Below are 21,432 nucleotides of genomic sequence, written 5' to 3' on the forward strand. Positions count from 1 at the left end.
ATATATATAAATATATATATATATATATATGTTTAAGATTTATGCTATAGTATGTCTTAAAATCACTAATTAGAGAATCACTAAGCCAATTAGTTCCTTAACATAAACTTGTGTACAAAAGTGACAGAAGAAAATAACAAAATTACTGATTTTGCTTATATTCATGAATTTAATAAGAGGATCAATCACTTTGATGATGATGGATTTACATAAAATGTTTTACCTTATGTTACGTCATAGTAATAATTGATGCTGATTTGAATTAGAAGATAGCAATAATGGTATGAATGTCACATTAATGCTCTAGATGGCTCTACTCATTGACTTCATAAGGCTGCCCCCACCAAAGCCTCACTTAGGCAATGTGTAAAGTAGATCACCATCGATTACTAGGATGAAACTCAATGGCATTGATTTGATCATGCATTAGGGTTGAAACAACAACCAAATGTTCTCTTCATCTCCATTTGATTGCTATTTTTCATCTAGCTGATTGAACTTTTCATTAATTTTATAATCATAATCCGTATTTTTATGGGTCAATAAATTCAACTTCACCTCAATCTTGACATAATATATAATTTTCTTGGCATTCAAGCCTCAAATCATATATGTAGCTTAAATTTTATTATGTAAGTCATAATTTTTTGCCAATTGAACTTGACAACATGACTTTGCTTTGGATTAGAAGTCTTAAATTTGTTATACTGATTAATATGTGCCCATAATATTATAGATGTGTTAACCTTTAGTTGAAACCTCTAATTTCTCTCATCATAAAAAGAATTTAGTCAGATACATGTTGATAAGATAACCATCATTAAAAAAATTCTAAACAATTTACCTTTGTTCCATTAGACAATAATAATGAATAATAATGATGCATCTAAATAAAAAAAAAAAAAAATTCAGCATGAGGAAGTCTTCCCATGCATCAATCATCACATAGTAGTTGCTTCCTAACACATGGAGCCAAATCTTATACGTGTATTTGTTGCTAATTCTCATTTGATTGGTGTATAACTAGATGCACATATAAATTAATGTTTACAAACTTAAAAAATAAAATTAACCCACTTATCCACGACATAATGGTTGAGGGTGTAGTCTCTCATTATGAGGTCGTGAGTTTGAATCCCACATATTGCTCTTTGGGCTCACCACTCAAAAAAAATAATAATAAAAATAAAAATAAAAAATCTTTTAAGCAATATTGATGAAGTTCTTAGAGTTGAACTACATTAACTCGAAGTTTAAAATTGTGCAATTGGGTATTTTGACATTTTTCATTTGTTAGGCGAAGTGTAAGCTTTGAAACAACATGAGGCGTAAGCCTCACTGTTTAAAAATTGTGCAAGTCAATATAAAAGGGTAAAAAAATATTAGTATCATAACTTATACATATGTTAAGTAAGACATTAACATTCTATCATGATAAACGGTGGCAAATTATGTTTTTTTATGAAATAATACTAAAAGATATCGTCTAACAATATGCACATCAAGTGTTCATGCAACAAAAATAAAAAAAATAAATAAAAATATAACATAAAATAAAACTAACATAAAATATCGAAGTAAGACATAAGCTTAGTTTAGCATAGTAGACTTCCCTCTCATATGGTCTTACTAACATAATAACATATATAGGCCTAAATAAAATATAATAAATTTTAATTACATGTTAGAGCAGCAAATGACGACGCCGAAGCAGGAGCAGAAGATGGTGGCTGCAGCAGGAGCAACATGCCGCTATAGCAGAAGAAACAAGTGGCTGTTGTAAGGGAAGAAAGTAGTTGCTGTCGCGGAAGCGGCAAGCAGCGGTGCCGAAGCTCGTGACAACGAAAGCAGCAAGTGACAATGGAGGCGCCGACAACAAAAGTAGCATGGGTCGACAATGGGAAGCCTGAACAGGGAGAGGAGAGCTCTTGCGCATGAGAGTGTAGCTTTGGTTCATATTCGAACCGCCCATAACATAGTAAAAGAGAGCACAAGTGTGATTGGTGCAAGCCTGAACATAAGCGAGGAGGAGCGCCTCAACCAATGTGAGGTGTATGCCTCACACAAGTTGCTCGAGGCGCAAGTCTCGAAGCATTTTTCTTCTGAATCAATTGGTTGAAGCGGGCCTCTTAGACTCATAATACGTAGCTTAACTAGTATTTGGGATTTTGTTTAATTTAACTCTTTACTTCATATATATCATAAACTAAATGGTTTTCTTTTTTTCATTATTTATAATTAACACTGGTATACCTCAGCAAGCATCTTCTTTTTAGAAGTTCTATCAACTTCAATATTCTTAAAATATCTTTTATTGTTATTGAATTTTTGTTACAATAATGGAATGTAAATTTAATTTAAGCCTAATGAAGATAATCAATATATAGACCTAGCAATTGTTACCCCTGCATGAATTTCTAGCAACTCATCAATTACATCAATTTCATTCGTCATGCTTGTCATATATTGTGCATAATCTGAAGCTATAATATTAATTTTTTTGCCATATTAATATTCTTCATAGCAAGAGGAACATTACCTACAAATGTTAAGATTATCTACAAATGAAACCATTACCTCCTTAGATATCATATATATAGTTAATTTAAGGATTCAAATCAAGATAGACAGATATTCCCTTCTGGTAACATAAGAACACGTGAAGCTTAATATAGAAGAACAAAATGATTCAAAGTCAATATATATTTCAAAAAGTACAATTAAGTCAAAAATGATATTAACTATTTTTATTTTGAAATCTTTCTAAATAAGGGAGAGATATCAACCAAATTCAAACTATACCTAGACCTTCCCGAAGACAAATTTGTGTCACAAAGCTTTGCCAAATCAACAAGCTAAAACTCTCTATCCACCTAAAAGCAAAAAACTTCTACTCAAAAACTAGTAAATTCACTCCAATTTTCCTCAATATGTTCAAACACTTCAGCAAAAAGCTGATTACATTCAAGTAAACCCCAGCCAACATTCATTCAATATATGACAATCACCCCAGTCTAGATTTACTTATAAGTTTCAAATCAAATCTTTTCAAAAATAAAACATCTCTTTACTAATTACTTGCAACATTTCAATCAACATTGTATCACTTCTAATATATATAAGACACTTAGTTTCATGCATGGTATAATAAGCTCTCTTGATTCAAGTATAATAGAAAGCCATCTTCACAAGTAAAACATGCAGCCTCTAAGAAGCTGATTATGGGATGTATAAAGCAAGCCAAAGAAAATCACAGCAAAATAGAATCAGCAAGCCACCAACCAGATCTATAAAGAGAACAATAAATCAGAGAGAAAAGCAAATCGTTTTAATGGCGGAAAGTTCAAATCCAAATAGCCAACCAGAGAGCACCAGAGAGCGAAGGAGTGGAGCCGGTGTAAGAGAAACTATTATTTACATAATTTACATATGCTTTTTATCTCAGTAACAATTTCAGTGCACGCAATCTAACCTTTATGGGTAAAGAATTTGTTCTTCTCTTCTGACGTCTGTTTGTCCGAAGTTTCAGACTTTTGTCAAAAGTTTGGGGAGACTAAAAAGCTTATATCAGTATCAGTGCTCTTTGTATGATATTGACACTTTATCATATGTTATATCTAAATATAAATATATGTGGGGCATTTACATATATACCATGCAATTTTTATGAATGTCACTTATATTTTTAATGATGCCTGAGAATGCCACAATTATTTGTTTTTGAATAAGTAATAGACCTTTTATGCATAGGATTACCAATGTAAATATCAAACTTTAGGTATATTAGAAATGTAAATACATAGGAATTGAGGGGTATGCATGTAAATTTCTCAATGTTAAAATATAAATAAATAAATATGCATATGTGTGTGTGTGAGGAATGGTAAGAGATTATTATACGAGACTTCGATCACTCTTAATGTGTCTAACAATTCGAGTATCACCTCCTTAAGGCCAACTCTTCCAGAGGAGATTCGAAGTCTCGACCTGAGAGCTCTTACATCATAGATGTCAATGAACAGACCGAGGTGCGAGACATATATATATATATATAATATTCAAGGGGAAAAATGTTGTGAATATGGAAATCAGTTAACTGCTCAAATTGATATTTTCTCATGTTTGCCTCAATTTTGGTAGCAAATTAGATTTAATACTCGAAATTAATTGTTCTTACTTCCTTCTATGATTTGACGCATAATAGAAAATGATATAATTAATGGTCTTCATTAATTTTTGATTAATTCTTTAATGGACCTAATGACATTATGAAATTAATAAATAGACATGCTAGCTCCTTTTGTTATCCCTCTTCTGTATTGGTATCTTTCCAAATTCTTTTTGTGGTGCGCTTCGGTTTGAAGCTCTCGGGTAGAGAGAGAGAATGAGAGGAGGAGAGAGAAAGAGATCGAGAGAAAAAGTGCTTTCTTGTAATCGTCGGAGCGATCGACGGGTGCAATTCCTCGAAGTAATAAAATTCACTGTAGCTCTATTGATGTAGACAATTTGTCGAACCACATAAATTTGTATGATTCATTGTTTTTTGTTTTGTGATTTTTCTCAATCCGATTTTTCTCTTTATTGCTATCTTTTTTTCACAACAACTGGTTTCAGAGATTATGTTCGAATCTGAAGGAAAGTGATGGCCAGAGATGATGTGATGACATCAAGGATTGAGAATTTTAATGATATAGATTTTGGTTCTGGAGGATACAGATAGAGAACTACTTCTATGAGAAAAAATTTCATCTTCTGTTACTGAAAAAGTGACTGAAAAAGATGGATTCTCTGATAAGGAATCAAACTTGGGAGCTGACTGAACTTTCATCAGAGAAGAAGGCATTGCAAAACAAGTGTGTGTACCAGGTGAAGACTGCGTTTGATGACAGTAAGAGGTTCAAGGCTAGACTTGTTGAAAAGGGGTTTCAGCAGAGGTAGGATATTACTCATGTTGTGGGAGTTGTAAGCAGGAACATGAGTAACCCAAGAAAGAACTTGGAGATACAAAGTTATTTTGACGATAATATGCCGACTAAGGGTGTTACTCCTGAGAAATTGAAGTTGTGCTCGACTTCAGCAAGTCTTTTGACATGAAAACTAGGATTTTGTGTTACAGAGGTGGAGGATATCACATTTAAAAAAAAGGATGACACAGCCAATGGATGATGCATCCGGTGTATCAGTCTCAAAGTGGGAGATTTGTTGCTAATATGGAAACCGGTCCACTGCCAAAATGACATTTTCTCATGTTTGACAGCAAATTTGATTTGTTGCAGAAGAGAAAATAAAATTATTAATGAACTTCATTAATTATTTGATTAATTCATTAATGGTCTAATGACATGATGAAATTAATAAATAGGCATGTTAGCTCCTCTTGTTATCCCTCTTCAACATTGGTAGCTTTCTAGGTTCTTCTTCTGATGTGTTTCGGTTTGAAGCACTCGGGTAGAGAGAGAGACGGAGAGGAAGAGGAGAGAAAAAGAGTGTTTTCTAGTAAACATCGAGGTGATCGACGGGTGTAATTCATCAAGCTAATAAAATTCTATGTAGCTCCGTGAACATAAGCAATTTGTCGAACCACGTAAATCTGTATGTTTCGCTGTTTTCTATTTTGCGATTTTTCTCAATCCGATTTTTCCCTCTACTGCCTTTCTTTTTTTCACAACAAATAAAAAATGTGATATACCTCCACAGTTAAATAAATAATTTCATGATATAGGAACATAAAATAGAAAATTAAAGACAAACTGAGAAAAATAATTTATGTAGAATTGCAAAAAAACAAAAATATTTATATAATGGAAATAGAATTAAAACTTTATCAATATTAAATAAAAAATGAGGATTTCTAGTTTAATTAGCTCAAATAATTGAGATTAAATCTAATGAACTTAATTAAGGATATATGAAGATTACATTTCATTAATTAGATTTTCCAATGTACTCTGATATGGTTCCGAGAACATTCCTGTTGAATAAAACTTCAAGCGATCTGAACATATAGTTTGAATCAAAATATGTCGACGTACGGGCTCCTTCAAAATAGTATTAACAAGCATATTTAGTGCCTAAGAGGAAGAGAAACTAATAAGGAAATTATTTTTTTTTTTTTTTTGGTGAAAAAAATTGTAAGAATAATATTGTGTACTGGACCTCTAAGAATATATTAGACTTCATGAGCCCATTTTCTAACCCCATATTTTTGTAAATTTAGATCAAAGGTTGCTGCTACATGAATAGTTATAATAAAGTAAGATATATATATACGAGGTATCATTTTGAGAATTAATCAAAAAATTTAATAAGTTTTGATATGCCTTCAACAAATTTTGAGACAGTTTTTTAGCAAAAAACATTTAGCCTTTGACTAAAAGTTATCCAAAGCTTTGATTTCAACAAGCTTACTATCAAACTGACCGACTCAACGAGATGAATCCAACGATACTAAAATTAGTCTAATCTGAGTCGATAAAACTCGGATCAAGCCATTGAACAGCCTTTGTAAGTTTTCCAGGCATAATCCAAAAGTCAAACGAAAGTCGAATGTGGTGAGCTCATAATTGAATCGAGCGTCTCGATAAGGCGAATCCAATGAACTCAAGATCGCTCAATTTCAACATCATTAATGCCCTTTAAGGTCCATCAAAATCCATTTGATTAAGGGAATCTATTCGGACTGATCGATCACAATGTTTCATATTTCTTCATTAATTGCAGCTGAGACTATAAATAGAGCCCTCACTACTCTCATGGAGGTAGGGCTGTCAAAACAGCTCGTTGTTCGCGAACTCATGTTCAACTCTTTAAGTAACTCGTGTTCGGCTCGTTCGCTAGGTTAACGAGCCAAACACGAACAAAAATTTATTTGTTAATGTTCGGCTCGTTTTTGGCTCGAAATACTGCTCATCAATTAGATATATATATATATATATATATATTCATTGATGAGTAGTATTTTTAAAAAAATTAATTGACTACAAGGATATATTGATGGGTAGTAATTTTAAAAAATTAATTGACTACAAGGCTACAAAGATTTATAATCAATTAAAATTGTTAATTAAGAAAATAGAATAAAACCTATTAAATTAGATTCACATAATGTTTTAATACAAACAATAATTTTAAATCTTGCCCCAACCCTCAACATCTTATGACTATGTGATTAGGGTTGTCAAAACGATTCTTTGTTCGTGAACAGCTCGTGTTCAGCTCGCTAAGCAAGCGAGCCGAACACGAACACACTTTTGAGCTTCAAATATAAATTATCAACAGGCTCTCCAAGGATGTTGAAAATTCGTCCGAGAGTAGCTCCCCCAACTGGAACACTTAGAGGAGCTCTCGTGTCAATCACTTTCATTCCTCTCTTCAGACCATCTGTAGCACTCATAGCTACAGCTCTCACTCGATTATTTCCTAATAATTGTTGTACTTCACAAGTTACATTAATTTGATGATCAACAGTATCTCGACCTTTAATTGTCAAAGCATTCTAATTATTAGGCATCTTGCCCGGTGGAAAAATGACATCCAGTACTGGGCCAATAATTTGAGCGATACGCCCTTGGTTTTGTTCTTCAAGTGTAGAAACCATAAGATCAGAAGTAACGAGATTGTTCCTCATAATCATAAATCATAATAAATATGTCGAAATTCTTTTTTTTAAGAGTACTGAATCGAAAAGAAATATCTGATAGCAAGTTGATCAGTTAATTCTATAATGGGGGAACTGTAGGGTCAGAAATGGGGGAACAAATGGTAGGTTGGTACTGTCACAAATGGGGGAACGGTAGGGTCAGAAAGGGTAGTCCGACGAGTCAGTCAGTGGAAATGCGAACTTTGGCCGATCAACGCTTCCCTCAATGAAAAAAAACTTCTTTTTTGTCTCACTATGTCCCCCAATCTTCCTTCCGGAAGAAGAAAATCAGAGCTTCTTTAATGACCAAGGAAACCGACTTCCCCCTGAAGCCACGGGAATAACACCTGGCATACCTGGCATAGAGACCCAGTCTTGTAGAGACCCAGTCTTGAGTGAAAAAAAGACCACGACTTCGATCTTTTTCAAGTGAATCATCACGTAACAAATTAATAAAACCCAAAGTCATCTCACGTTCCCCCTCCAGTTTACCCACTACTGTACCAGCGTGAATATGATCTCCGCCAGACATACGTAATGCTTTAGCTAGTACACGAAAATGCATACCATGATTTTTCTGTCTATCAATAACTGCATGCATTGCGTTATGGATGTGAAGAAGTAGACCATTGTCGCGGCAATAATGAGCCAAGCTAGTATTTGCGGTGAACCCCCCAGTTAAGTAGTCATGCATTACGATAGGAACTCCCAATTCTCTGGCAAATACCGCTCTTTTGATCATTTCTTCACTGGTACCCGCAGTTGCATTCAAGTAATGTCCTTTAATTTCACCTATTTCGGCTTGCGCTTTATAAATTGCTTCGGCACAAAATAAGAAACGATCTCTCCAACGCATAAATGGTTGTGAATTTATGTTTTCATCATCTTTAGTGAAATCAAGTCCACCCCTTTGATATTCATAAACCGCACCACCGTACTTTTTTGCAGATAATCCCAATTTTGGTTTAATAGTACATCCCAATAGGGGACGACAATACTTGTTCAATTTCTCTCATTCAACTTGGATGCCATGAGGCGGACCTTGGAAAGTTTTGGAATAAGGAGGAATTGTTCGCAGATCTTCCAGAGATCTTCCAGACGTAGAGCTCGTACGTAGAGCTCGTAGGGCTTTGAAACCAAATACATTACCCACAATGGAAGTCAACATGTTAGTAACCTAACCTTCTTAAAAAATGTCTAAAGGATAAGCTACATAAGCAATCTCTTGATTTTCCTCCCCAACAACGACCTCGATGTGGTAACATCGTCCTTTGTCATGATCAAGATTGGTAAGTCCTAACCCTATTTACTAAAATTTCCCCTATATTACACTCTGGCATTCTTAAGGTCAAATTGTAGGAAAAAAAAGCATGTCGTAAAAAGTATAGAAAAAGAATAAATCTAGTACTCATAATAGAACGATAATTTTTCTTTTTCTAACAATTTTGAAGATCAGTAAAGTATTTCGGGTCTAGTGAATAAGTGGATAGAGCCTTATGGCTCCAATTCGAGTCAGATAAAAAAGCAACTATAGCAAGCTAACCTTCTGAATTTGAATGATTACCTGATCGAATTACTAATTAGACGTCAAAAAGAGATTCGTGCCTGATGTGGGAAAATGTTCTCTTGTGAATTGTGAGTGGACCATTGATTCTTTTTTTTCTTCATCCTAATTATTCTTTATTATGGATTGGAGACGAATGTGTAGAAGAAAGAGTATAGTGATAAAAAAAAACTTTTTTCCAAAGTCAAAAGAGTGATTGGGTTGCGAAAAGAAAAGATTTTGACGTAGTACCTTCTTTCAGAAGAAACTCTCGCCTTTTTTTTCTTTGTCCTCCCAAGGCCACTTTAAAAAATCAGCTTTTGTGTCCAAAACTGCCTGAAAAAAGTCAAAGTGCTCTTGCTCTGTTCTCAAACTCTGAAGCGCCCTATCAAGAGCAAGAGACAGGCCGTCAAAATCCATACTATGCTGAGAAAGTATAGTAACGAACACTGAGATCGAAACTTTACGAATATCTTGGATATTGGAGGCTTCTCCCTCACTTATTCTTATACTTTTGACGACTTTCTAGTTGTTACTACAATGCACAAGCGGTCAGAGCAAACTGTCTTATTGCTTTCCTTTATTGCGACGTACTCTAGACTCTCTCTATAGGCTTCTCGTCCCCCTACCCTACACTTGACTTTTCCTTGCTCTGGCACTGATTGACCAGCTTAGCTTCATCGTCAACATTCTCATTCCCCAGTGAGTCTCCTTGTTGTGAATGTGAAGTAAAAGAAGAAAAGGTCGTCGACTGCTACTAAGAACCTAACATCACTTTTAAAACGCTTTCTAACATGAGAAAAATGTTGCTTGTCAAGTGGTTAAGGATGTTTTGTTTTCTCCTGATCTTTTTTTTTTGTACGTGTGTAAGAAGGTTAAGATACTCACTACGCGGTAGATTAGAACGTTTTCATGGTCCGTCGGTGCGCTCATTCCGAATTCTCTTTATCTTTGACCGAGCTCAGAGAATTTCCTTCTTCGGTCGTTCAGAGATGGTAGTAGGGGTTGCCGCTCCTTAGTTCATCTCTCGGTAGAACAAGGCACCTATGCGGTGGGTTAACAGTCTGAGTTTCCTCGATGATCCTTCTCGGGCACTTATATACAGGTGACTATGTTCATGGCAGATCAAAAATTTTCATGGCAATTTCTCGTAGTACTAATGCGCCATTAACGCGCTGTCTGGGAGGCCCTTTTCCAGGTCAACTGTGACAGAGAATTCTTTGAAAGTCAAAACAAAGAAATCGTTTGAGTACTTGAACTTTATCAACTACAACTGGGAACGGTTGGGCATGAACCAGAATGATGAAGAAGAACTTTCTGACTTGGTCATGATTTGGCTGGAAGAATGGATGTAACTTGATGTCACTGTAAATGGAAGGAGCACAAACCCATTTTATAGATCTATACATTCTTTTTTCATCACACGTGTGTGAACCTATGTTTTCTTCAAAAGTCTTTCTTCATATTTCATATAAAATCTAGTCTCTTTCCTATTTTCATATAGAGGGTGCTTGAAGACCTTTGAACATCACCGGCCACCTTCGATCACCATCGATCACAGCCCATTTCTTGTGAAAGGTTGCTTCGTGCATCAATGTTGTAACTTAGGAGACTTTGTAACCCTTTGTGCCTCTGGGACAAGTTCTTAAAATCTTCAGTTTCTAGTGGATCTCTTCAATTGAGCGAGATCTTGCAGTTTTTTCTCTTTATGAGTTTTTCACGTAAAAACTTTTTGTGTCACTATTGGTTATATTCTTTCTTCTGCGTGTGTGTTGGATTCTCGTGCAATGCTAAGATGATAATTTATAACTCTATCGTCGTGAATGTTCTAGCACACATTAATTTGGTGTCGTCTGTGGGAAATGAAGCACCGTTCAACATTGTTTTCAAATTTCAGACGTTGAGCCCCTACTTCATTTCCCAATGATGTACATCATCCAACTTATGAAGAAACCTCATTTGCATGTTAAAGATCATCTGTGAAACATTCTTTGATTTTTGGGGTAACTTTCACTACAGTTTTGAAAGTTCGTTCACGTCAATGTCCCAGACACAATTTTAGTAGGGTTATTTTCTCATATCTTATTCAAACACAAAGTCTTTAACAACTTCTTCTTGGTTGGGGGGTCACTGTAGTCTCAAAAGGTCATTCAAATTAACGTTTTGGGTACGACTGTGATAGGGTAGTCACCCCACATTTCGTTTAGACAACAAGTCTTTGAAAAAGGCTCTAAGACTAGGGACAATCTTCATCGCAAATAATGTTTCCTCAACACCCCCGCATTATACTAGAGTTCCTCTTCAACCAGATCAAGAAGTTGGCCTTTTCAAGACTCGATCGAAAGAAATGGTACCCCTGGAAGTCAAGCCCCAAGAAGCAAGTCTCGTCTCAATGGGAAGCTATCATACTCCTGATGGTTGAGCCCAAGAGGTAAGACTCAATGGAAAGAAATGGTACCTCTGGAAGTCGACCTAAGAGGTAAAACTCAATGACAAGCTACCATGATCCTAGAAGTCGAGCCCAAAAGGCAAGACTCGATGGAAAGATACAATTACCCCTGAAAGTCAAACCCAAGAGGCAAGACTCAATGGAAAGCTATCATGCCCCTGGAAGTCGAGCCCAATAGACAAGACACGATTGGAATGTACGGTACTCCTAGAAGTCGAGCCCAGGAGGCACACACTGAAAGCAAAGAATCATGCAAATGAGTTCATCAAAATTTATATCCAAAAGTATTTTTCATGCACAAATGTGTGAATGCAAACAAGTCATGTACTGTCATGCAAATGATGTGAATGCATGAGTGGCAAGTAGCCGAGTTCAACAAATTCTCTAGACCAAATCAACGCCTTGAACTGTGAATGAGGACTTTGGTCTTACATTATACCAAATGGATGTGAATGGCAAGGGCTTCAAGTTCTATGAGGTTTTTATATTCAAGAGAAATTTTTGAAAATGAACATGAACTTCTTATAAATATTAGTTGTAATCAAAATTTCAAAAGCTATGTTAAACATTAATTCATGGTCAATATTTTTTTTCAATAAAAAAAGAAGAAGAAATGACAATTCTTCAGCCACATTTTTTACGTTCCATTAAATATGTCTTTAGGGGATTTACATACATATCACACAATGCTTAATTATTTATATATCTAACACCTAATCACTGTCTTAAATCTATGCATGGAAAGGAGAATTTTACTTTTTAAATAATAATAATAATAATAATTTTTATGTAATATTAAAGATTTTAATATTATGAATGTAAATATGAAAGTTTAGGCTATGTAAATATGCAAGAATTGTTAGGTATGGCTGTAAATGCACCTATTTTTTCTCTACCGTATTCATAAAAATTAACTTCAATTTGAAAAACTTCTTTCCACGAGCAGTTAAATATGACTAATAATTAGGAAGTTAAATGGAGATATTCAAACTTCAATAGCACGAAAAATTAAGTTGAAAGAAGTGCTTGATTAGTTTGTCCGGCTTCGACTCGATCGGTAGGGTTGGTTCAATCTGCTAGACTTAGTCGGCATTGTTGGTCAGCTGAGCTTGATTAGCTTCGAGTCAGCAAGATTGGTTCGGTCGGCTAGGCATGGTAAGCATTGCGGATCAGTTAATCTTTAGTTTGTATGTCGACTTGATCCCTCATGAAGAACTCTTATCAACCGAGCGAAGATAAACTAGCGAGCAGAGGGTAAATCATTGTTACCACATAGTTAACTCACTCCTCAAAAAAGAAAACATTGGGGATGATTATAAGATTCTTTATTGGGTTGTTAATTCTTGATTCCTAGTGAGAAGTCTTAGGGGTGTCCGTGGGGTGATTTGTGATATTGTGGAACCACATCTTTCCTTGTATCAGATCTTTATACCGGAAGGTAGGCTAGTGTATTGAATAGACTTTCAGGTAGTGGATGGCTAAGATGCCTATTTTTCTTGTTGCTGTTTGAATGGTTTGAGCTCAGATCACTTAGTCATCTTTTTATCCTTATTGCGACTTAGTCAGTTTTGGCTTTGGCTTAGATGGTTGCATCCAACTGGCTTTTGGCTTTGGCTCAGAAGGTTGCGTCCAATCAAATTAGTGAGCCTCCAAGCATTCTGTCAGTGGGCCATCTTTAGTCTAACTCTTCTCCTCTGAAACCATTAAATCTCCTCAAGATCAGCACTGGCCTATTTCAAATGTGTACAATAATCATATTTTTAATGAGAAATTAAATTTTACAATACCATGAATTTAAATATATAGGAATTGTAAGGTATGTACGTAAATGCACCTATTTAACCCTCAATTTGCAAAACTTCTATCCATAAGCAATTGAATATGACTCTCAATTATGAAGTCTAATGGTGATATTCAAACTTCACTGGCACGAGCAATGCAGCTGAAAGCGCCAGTTTCTGGAAGTAGTTTAAATTAATCTTTTGAAAGTTCTAATTAAGCTTAAAGAAACCGACAAATTTGAGCTAATTACTTAATCTCCACTTTAATTACAGACCATTCCTAATGATGGTGATATCAATTTCCTTGTTGCCTCGGCAAAGCTCTTGCTTTCGTAAATGACACTAATTTCCAATTAGAGCAGTAATTACTTACTGATTAGTATAATTAAAATCAATAGGCGAACCGTTTTTCTTGACTGGAGTCAAAGATGACGCACCGTTGACCAAGCGGGTCGCATCAATCCTATTACATTATTAAATAAATTTCTACCTGCATTCAAGAGGCAATGGAGACAAATTATTGTGTCCTCGGGAACAAAAAAAAATAAAAACAGAAGAAAAGTCAATACTATATAAAAAATAGCTAATTTGAAAATAATTATTTAGATTGTATATTTAAAATTTTGAAAATAAGAATAGTTAACTAAATTGTAAATATTCAAAAATGATGTATTTTTTTTATAATAATATATAGTTTTGGGGAGAATCATTACCAGAATATCAATGGTATATCTATAGTTATTAGTGATGCATTCAACCCATATGAGCATTTACATACATACCACCCAATGCCTTTGTATTTACATATCCAACATCCATAATTTGCTTTTTTTATATTTGAAATACCTAAAATTTTCATATCACATAAAAAAATACCATCATTTTATCTTTTCATGTGTAGTAAGATGGTGTGTGTCCATATATATATATATATATTCTTATTTTAAAGAATGGCAAGACTATGATACGGGTCTATAATCATTATCATGTGTCTAACAACTCGATCGTGTCCTGCAATGCAAATGCACTGGAGCAGAATCAAACATGTGACCCACGGACTTCCGCAAGACTCTACCATCAAAGAGTCATGGCCAGTGAAACCTATATATATATTGATGTGCAAAAATCAATATTTTGGTGTTAAATATGTAAACACTAAGATATTAAATGCATATTAATCTTTGTGTTATTTATGGCCATTAAATTGAAGTTTTCTGGAAGTTTTAAACTTCTAGAACAATGGATTCTGTCAAAGCTCAGAAGGTTGAAGGGTTAGAAGTGTAAATAAAAAGGATGCATAAATAATATTATCATCCTGAGCCATCTTATCCCAACTATTTTGCAGGTTAATAATTAGATAAAATTTTATCTTAAAAGCAAGCTGAAAACAAAACAAGAATAATTTACATGCATAACACAATTGTTTTTTTTTGTAAATTTATATATTTACACTTATAACCACAAAGCATCATAAACCTATCTATCAAAAGATGCATTTCACGTGATCTTATGTATTTGCATATCTAACACATGAAGTTTTATATTTGCATGCATAACACTTAAATCTTTAATATCATATAAAAAATATACTTATAAGTGCACCTTCTTATATTTTGATTTTTGGCGTCAAAATGCTATAAATGTAAATATTTAACCGTAGAAGTTCAATATGTAAATGCATGAGAATTATGGGGTATGCATGCAAATTTCACTATTTTAATGTTTTTTATATGCAAAAGATAATACTTATTATTTTTCCAAAATAATTTTTGTGTTAATTATTATTTTGTCTTAATAGGTATCATGTATAGCTAGTGCTGACAATTCAGCTGCGCCCCTTTTTCTTTGAATTTCATTAATTAAATCTAGAATATAATATTGATTAGAAATAAGTAGGCACTGTTAATTATTGATAAAGAGGCTATTAGGCTGTATTAAAGTTTGCATTACATATTAATTAAAAAAAAAAATCAAATGTCAGACTTAAACCGTCGACCTGTCTGAAACTAGTGAAAAACTTGCGTACGTGAGACGTACGCATCGCTGTGTACGTCAGGTAGGTTACAGGGAGGATACTTGGGGTTATATCTGCGTTATACTCCCTGTAACATCTCTGTAACCTACATGTAACTTACAAATATATGAAAACAGAAGCGCGGAACTTACTAGTTACATGTAAGTTACAATTAGGTTGCAGGGAGGTTACATGGAGTATAGCACGGATATAACCCCCAATACCCTCCTTGTAACATACCTAATGTACGCAGCGCTGCGTACGTCTTATGTACGTAAATTTTTCTCCTGAAACTATGGAGAATAAGCCAGTGTAGAAGTTTTGGTACACCTAAGTGAATTATTAATGACTTTTATATCATCTAATACAGATATTAATACAGTATAATGGATCTAATTAAAATTTTATAAAACTGAAGAGAATATAAAATAATACTGGTATGTATGTAAATGTCTCATACAAAAACACATCCTTAATCCATGCATTCAGTGCCAAATTTATTTGCATATTCTGCACGTTGAAAAGTCTTAATGAAGAACATGGAATAAGTATGACATCAACTTCTGACAAATTTGTAATGAGTATTGTAATCTTGTTTGAATTTAGATAAGTTGAACTATTATTATCTGGGGAAAGAAACATGTTTAATATTTAATTAAATTCAAGCGATTATGAGTTGTCCAAATCAATTTGACTAAATTTTTTTTTAATATTTTCTTTAGTAGATTTGTCAAACTCGGAGAACTAAGTTTTACAAGCCTTGCAGCATGCCAATTTAGGGTACGTTTGGGGCGGCAATGTAGTGGAGGTCTGGCACCTTACTGTAGTTTTATCTGTTTAGGTAACCTGCATTTTGGCAGCTTTTTGAAAAAACTGCTGCTGAAATCTGTGTTTTCTCATAAGTCTTGGCTAGTGACAGCTTTGTAATTGCGGTCCAACCTTTTCAAAAAAAAAAATGTAATAGTCAACACAGCTTTTTGAACATCAGATTATTTTTTTATAGCTTGACAACTGATTTTAATAAGTTGTAGCTGCCCAAAACCATCCCTTATTAAATAAAATTAAATATATATATATATATAAATTAATTTCATAGTTGATTTTAGAATATAACTGCTAAATTGTATGTTCATTAGTTGTGTTGACTCATTTTTTATTTGAAAAGAACTTGGATTTGTGCTTAAGATCACATGAAATTTTAGGGTTCTAGTATTTTAATCAAAATTTTGTTAAGGTGAATTTTAAAATTTATGAATTTATTTTGAATAAATATAATATAAAACTAATTTAACAATCTTATATTACATTTATATCAGGGTAAAATTAAAATTTTTAATTAGAATATTGGTCAAAATATCATGACTCATTTTTTCTCTGATATCACGACCTAATTTTGGGGCATTTACATACATACATAACATAGAATTCTCATATATTTGATCATACCTAAATTTTAATATTTATATTTATAATATTCAAAATTTTCATATATATCACATGAGCAATACAAATAATTAAGCTACATCTATTTCCTTCTTGATCATTCAAGAAAAGTTATATATATATATATATATATCAATGTGAGACAACTTGAAGGTAACCCCCAATACCTTCATGTAGAAATTTCTTTTTGTAACCTTTTTGTAAACCTTATTACTATTTATCTGGTTGTAAAGCTGCATATTAAGAACTGCTCTAGATTGATTTACACATAATCAATAGTGTTAATAATGTCCCATGAATGGTAGGGGGTGATTTTAATGCAATCACAACTTTCTTGGAAAAGAAAGCTGGGACAATGATGAATCAGTTTCTTGAAGGTATTGAAATTGTGGGTTGTTTGAAGCTGATTATACAGAGAATATGTTTACTACTTGTAGGGGCAAAGATTTTTAGTGTCTTGATAGAATGCTAACTAATCATAAATGGAAGGAGGCTTCTCATTTTACTAAAGTGGCTTATCTTAGTAGAATTGGCTATGTTAACTCTCATTTGTTCGTTAGTGTAGACTTCCTTCAAAGTTCTAAAATTAAATATTTTAGATTTATAAATGTCTAGACTGACCGCCCTGGTTTTAAATTTTAAACATCTGACTACTCTTAACTGGTACTCTAATGAATATGATAAACTGTGGATTCACCTTTGAAGACAACATATAAAGGAAACTTATGTCTGTCTTGGAAGATTAGAATCATACAGCTTTTGGGAATATTTACAGTAAAGTTATTCATACTGAAACTCTCATAAAAAATTTGGAAAGTCGGTATGAGAATGATTTTGTTGAGAAATAGAACATGGTGTTTTCTAAAAATAAACTTAATGAGGTTATTCAGAAGGAAATTAATTTTTACAAGCAAAAAATTAATATTTTAAGCGATGTGGAAGGGGATAGAATACTAAATTCTTTCATTCCTGTGTTAAACAGCGGGGGTAGTCTAATGCTATTTTGAAAATTAAGGATAAGGATAGTAATTGGCTTTATGATCACCGATATATTAAAGAAAGTGTTGTGAAATTTTTTCAAAATTTATTTATATATGTTGAGATGGATCTTCATACTCTACAAATTGAACTTATATCTCCTATTGTTATGGTTATGGAAGCCGATTTATGTTTGCTGCCTATGAAAAATGAAATACGGGATGCACTTTCCTCTATTAATATCAACAAAGTTGCTAGTCCGGATGGATTTGCTTCTAAATTTTATTGGAATGCTTGGGATGTCATTAAGAGAAATTTTACTTCTACCATTCAATCTTTCTATAAAGGTGTTCTGCCGCATAAGCTTTTAAGTGTTCTAATAATGTCGTTATTCCTAAAGAAAACTTCAAATTTAGATGGGATAACGTTCAATCTAATTGTCTTACTATTGCTATTTCAAAGGTTATTAGTAAAATTTTGGTGAGCATATTACAATCTTTTCTTACTTTTGTGGTCAGTCCTCAACAAATTGATTTCATTTATAGTAGGTGCATTATTCATAATATTCTTATAACTCAGGAACTTCCTTAAGACTTGGATTGTAAATGTAGAGAGGGTATCATTATTCTTAAGCTTGAGTTACATAAGGCTTATTATATCATTAGTTAGAAATTTATTCTTACTAATTTTAAAGCTAAATGTTTCAAAGATGATTTTTATAGGTTGATGCAGATGTTCTTGGATAACAATTTTTACTCTATTCTTATTAATGGTGAATGACAAGGTCATTATAAAGCCAACAGAGGACTTAAGTAGAAGGATCCTCTCTCTCCCACTCTCTTTATCTTGGCTATGAACTATCTTTCCACCCTTCCAAACCATCACCTCATCAACCATTAGGATGATTGGTATAAATCCAGAGGTAGTGAAATCATTTCTCACTTAGCCTATGCCGATGAGCTTATTTATTTTTTGCAATTTCGATAAAAGGAATGTGAGGCATGTTAATAACATTCTTACTCATTTTGAGCAAGTCTCCGGTATGGATTTCCATAGAACCAAGTGTGAGTGGTCATTTAGTAATCATATTAATGTTGAAAAGAAACATTGGGTTGCACGCTACACTAATATTAAATCTGGGTGATTACCTCTTAAATATTTGAGCATTCCACTGCATCATATTCAGAGAAGAATTTTGATTTTTAGTGAGTTTGTTAATAAGATTAGCATGAAAATTATGAGTTTGGTGAACTCTTTCTTTTTTTATGGGGGAAGGATTACTCTTTTGCAATCTATCCTTACATCTACTCCTTTTTATATACTTCAAGTAGCTAAAATGACCAAAAGCATGCAACTTTGTATTGAAAGAATTTTCAATAAAGTTTTATTCACGGTCCACGGCACGATTACTCATTAGAAGTCATGAAAGTATCTTTTTAAACTAAAAAATTATGGGGTTTTGGGTTTCAGGGCCTCGGAACACTCCATGAATATCTGCTTTTGTAAACTTTGGTTCACACTTAGATCAAATTTAGTTTTGTGGGCCACTGTCATACATCTTAAATACTTTAAATGCTCTCTTCATTTTACTTCTTTGCCTAAATTGGGTGACTCTTTAATTTGGAAATAAATTTTGAAAATGAGAAGTAGAGCTGAAGGGCGCTTAACTTGGAAATTAGTGAAGGTAATAATAGTTTTTGGTTTGAAAACTAGACTCTGTCGGGTCCTCTGTCACATTTTTCTGATGAAGCACATTCTATTGAAATTTAAGTGAAAAACTTTTGCCATGGGGATGTTTGGATATTCAGAAACTTTCTAGGTTCCTAAGTGGTGATTTTGTTGCTTACATTGCTGTTATGGGTTTTGATAATAATAGAAGTGATGGTCTCAGGATTGAGGTTGCTATCACTCACATAGGAATCATGTACGTCGGCCTATGAGTATCGGAATCTAGAGCATTTTTTAACGCTTTGGAGAAGAGGTAATTATAAACTTCATTTGCAATATATTATCCCCTTTATTGTTTGTTGTTTTCCTTAGAAGGAAAGGAATCAAAGGAAGAAGCATTATGAGGTTAGGATAAAAGCTAAATATATCCTCACCAATGTTAAATCATTTATCTCTAAAGATGTGACTTATACTACCTATCAGAAACTTATTGTTGGGTTTACGGTTTGCAGCATACCATGGGTGCTACTAGCCGTTTTATTTGGTTTGTTATGTGGGAAATCCCCCATTTTGGTACCATTAAAGTGAATATAGATGACAGCTATAACTCTTGTAATGCAGGTGGGGTGTTTAGAGACTACTTTGGTCAAGTTCTACTTACTTCCTCTGCTCCTTGTGATTGTGTTTGTGTGTCTTAGTTTGGAATGGTTGTTTTTTTCTTTATTGCTTAATTATTGCTAAGGAGTTGAAGGTTTGGAATTTGTTGGAGGAGATGGACTCCTTTGCTGTACTTCATTGTTGCATTGGGAATGTCATGTGTGAATGACAAAACTCTGTCCTTTGAGCTAAAATTAAAAAACTTTTGTAGACTTTTATTATTAAGTAGAATCATATTTTGCTTGAAGCCAACAAACCTGCTAATTTTCTGGCTAGATCTGGTGCTACAAATGGTGTCGTTAAAGTGGGCAACGAATCTGATTCTCATTTTAATTTTCTTATTAATGGTGACTGATTAAACTCACCATACATCATAATTGAACAAATGTAATTTATAGTTGGTCTTGTTTTTTTGGTGTACAATACCTATCAGTAGAAGATCCTATAGGATTTACTTTTCGTGCATGTTGAATCTAAGATTGTATGTCAATCACACCCGTGGAATAGAACATAAATAAGAAGAGAGAGAGAGAGAGATTAAAAGTAATGAGATCAATAGTGTGTATTTTTTACAAAATATTTTTCCTATTTATAATGAAAATATACAATTGTGATATTATATTTTTACCCCAAACTAGAAGAAGTCTGCAATAGGGTATTTCTAGTATCTTACAAATGTGGTCTTATAGTCCGACTGCCTTCAAGCTCCACCAAATAAGCTTAGCTGACTTCAAGTCTATAGGATCAGTTTGGCCAGCTGAACTTGATCCATAGGAATCGGCAGATTTAAATCTTTGACTAACACCACTCAATGTTTGATAATTAATCATTAATTTTCTTCCTAATGGAAACATTAATAAATGTGAAATATACGACTAATAAACTGAAATAAATATAGCCTAATAAAAATAAAATCAGTAATACGCATATACGTAGCTATAATTTATTAAAGTAGACATATTTTTCGTCCGAATAACTCCAAAACATGTTTTTAGCTTCAAGGGCTTCCCCTCTCTCACCTCATGTCACGTGCTTCGTCCGTGCCTTACCATCACCTTCAAAGCATCCCCAACCAGCTCCTTGGTAGCTTTGAAGCCAGAACGAGTCTTTCCTTCATTAATCTCTAAAAATAATTTCACTGCTATAGAGAGAGAGAGAGAGAGAGGTAGAAGTGGAGATAGAGAGAGAAAATGTGGTCAAAATGATTGACTTGGACTAAGCCAACAAGCACATTTCTCCGCATGACTATCCTCAACATTA

The 21,432-nt window shown here is 33.7% G+C and overlaps 1 pseudogene; it reads right to left on the bottom strand.

The window, feature by feature from the left end:
* Positions 1–7,927: 7,927 nt before the first annotated feature.
* LOC110018764 lies at positions 7,928–9,602 on the bottom strand (annotated as a pseudogene).
* Between the last annotated feature and the right edge of the window lie 11,830 nt (positions 9,603–21,432).

Source organism: Phalaenopsis equestris, unplaced genomic scaffold (assembly GCF_001263595.1).
Source record: "Phalaenopsis equestris unplaced genomic scaffold, ASM126359v1 Scaffold000002, whole genome shotgun sequence".
Classification (NCBI taxonomy): Eukaryota; Viridiplantae; Streptophyta; class Magnoliopsida; order Asparagales; family Orchidaceae; genus Phalaenopsis; species Phalaenopsis equestris.